Here is a 3108-nt window from a genome sequence, read left to right on the forward strand (position 1 = left end):
GCGGCCCGCGCCGCTCGATAAGATGGCGGCGGCGAGGCGGGCGCGAGCGCGGCTGCGCACTCCGCCCTGCGTGCGAATGTCGAACAGCTGATCGCGCGTAGTAGCGCCGCGTATCAACGAAACAAAGAAACGAAACTGTCTCATTGACGCGCTCCGCGCTCAGCCGCCGCTGAGGAGCGCTATCAAATGAAGCGAAACATTTTCCTAACGTTAACGAAGAGATCGGTCTTGTAGAATGTATTGTAAGTCAGAGTACAATAAACGAATACAATGCGTGTTTTACGGCGTCATAACATTGTGCCGTATGCAGGGGCCGTAGGTGCGGGCCGCATTATGCACATAGCAATGGGAGCGGTATTATACTTGCTAATTGCCGGAGGTGTAAAGGTGAACGTAGAAAACAAAACTATTTTACAATGTCGTATTTACATAAATCTTTTAAACCTTATTAAAGCGGTGGGCTAGCTAATGTATAAGTCAAGCGTCACCAATTCTCTGTACACACGCCAGTCACCACATTGTAAACAACTTTGTTATTACCTGTTTAACATAGGAGTAGATAGTTCTCATACGCTGCTACCGCTTAAGCATCTCATCAGCCTTCACCTGTAACATCGTCTTACTCATATTACTCTTAAAATTTAGTACAAAAACAACAAAAGAATAAAACCAGAAAACAGTTTGAGCTGTAAATTAATTAAACAGCATAACATGTTTACTCTCTAAGCCCGCTGCTTCAGATATACTTGAGTCTGATATGACACGTCTCACAGTAATGACACAAGACTTACCCACAAGTCGTTTACAATTTTATACGAATCTAAAAAAGTTATTATTTTGACGATATAACTCTGTGCAATAACACAAATATGGCGAAATAGGGAGATGTGACAAAGGGGTATAATGACTTATCTTTATATGCTTTTACATATGAAAATGCATAATTCTGCTAAATTCAAAAACTATATTAAAAATTTAATAGTTCAAAGAGCCATCTATAGCATTAATTTAATATATAGAAGATGAAAATCCCTAGAATGTTGTCACTTAAGTACCACAGGACAGTACTTTGGCATTATTGTTATGTACATATTACATATTATGTGGAAATAGAATGTAAACTTGATATTATTTTAAGTGAGCAACTACAGAGTTTCTTGCCGGCTCTTATCTGTAGAAACTGCTTTCCGAACCGGTGATAATGTTAAAACAATGTTATGACGATTCTATAAATTGCCTAAATAAATAAATAAATGTTTGAGCTTGCGTTTGAAAAATCCGTATAAAGTATAAACATCTACATTAAAAGTATTAATAGGTTTATCAAGGTGGAATTGCAAAGCGATCGAACCCCCGTCCTCTTAACTGAGCGTTGGCATCTAAGGCAGCGTACATAAAGGCCAAGTATATCCTTTTATAGGGTCGCAGTGCGTGCCAGGCTTTAATGAGCGCACGCTGAGAGCGCCGGGGTTTTTGTTATACACTAGTTGGGGTCCCCGACTTCGCTCAGATAGATTAAGTCTTCCTGTCACGTTCAATAAATATTGATTTATATTAGTCTAAAACGGTGAGTTAACTAATATAAAAATACACTATATTATGATCATCGTCGATAAAAAAAACCTCAAATAAGGTACTTATTACATGCGTAGTAGTTTTATTATCAATTATACCAAGAGAGCATTCGATGGCATTAGAGTGGAACATAATAACATCTTCCGGTATCTGATGGGACTTGTTAATTCTGTAGCGCTTCCGATATGTACGCAAAATTTAGAGTGAACTCCTTTAATGCCATCCAGAGACACAGAATTGCAACATTTATGTCCAGAGTTGACAAATGTAGAAATAAAATTATACGTAGTCTAGCTGACCGAATTGTGACGAGTAGCTTATATAAAACATGGGTATCAATTTAGAATTAGGTTATATATGTCATTATAATTTAAAATATCTACTTTGTAATATGGGACGCACGTCCTGAAATAAATAAATTTATTTATTTTAGTTTCTTTACGAGTGACCATAAGGTGATACCCATTATACAAAAGTAAAAAATAAATTATAATAATAATGTATACACGAGTAAATGATACGATAAGACTGACAAAGTTTCCATCAATAGTAATATCGATAAAAAAATGAAATGCAGTCATTTTTTTTTTTTTGTTTAATCAATATCTCTCTGGTTCTTCGTACCGGAGATAATGTAATGCAACTATATTTTAATCATAATGATTTAGTTCGTGATATAATGTTCGCTTTTAATGACGATCCTGCATAATCTCATCTAATACTGACTTATCCCCTGTAATATTATTTATATTTTCATTAGTATTATTTCAGTAGAAACGATAAATAAGGGCTTTAGCATAAAGATTAGCTTTCGTTTTAGAGAGATTCGCGAAAACAAAACGCAAAGGGAGTGAAAATCTGGATGCAACGAACTGAAATGCTAAAGCGTATACTAGTACCCTAGGCACCTATACATTAATATAACATTGGTAGTTAAACCTTTAAACATGTCTTAAGATACTTAAACTAAATACTGGAACACCTGGATCGATATAAAACCTGCTATTACCACAAATTATAAGAATGAAAGATTTGGTTTTTGAATTGTTTGCAACAAAAACTCGCATGGATTTCGAATAACAACCATCAGAAGGAGTAATTGAATCCCGAATGACTGTATTAGATTCTAGTGTTTATACTGAGTTAACCCGGTATTTTTAAAATGACGGAGCTTCTAGAATTTTATATGAGAAGCCGCAGTGCAGGTTGCTATGGGAACCTACTTGTAAAAAGAACTTATAGAACGTGATACGCAAAGGTTCAAGCGACCACCAGGCTAGTATCTAGCGGAGTGGTACGCATAGTTTCGTAACCGCAGCGGCCAGCGAGCTGCGAGCTATCGTGTCGCTAGATCAGACCCGATCGGCTTTCGCGGTTTTGTGTGCAGGACGTTGACTCTATCATACACACATAACTTGCGATGCTTTTGGTCAATTTGAAGAGTTATGAGATTAGACCGAAACTTTAATATATAATAAGTCACAGAACTTGGCTATCGGCTAAGTTGATTATAGAATGATAATTTAAAGATCA

This window comes from Zerene cesonia, chromosome 8 (assembly GCF_012273895.1).
Source record: "Zerene cesonia ecotype Mississippi chromosome 8, Zerene_cesonia_1.1, whole genome shotgun sequence".
NCBI classification, from domain to species: domain Eukaryota; kingdom Metazoa; phylum Arthropoda; class Insecta; order Lepidoptera; family Pieridae; genus Zerene; species Zerene cesonia.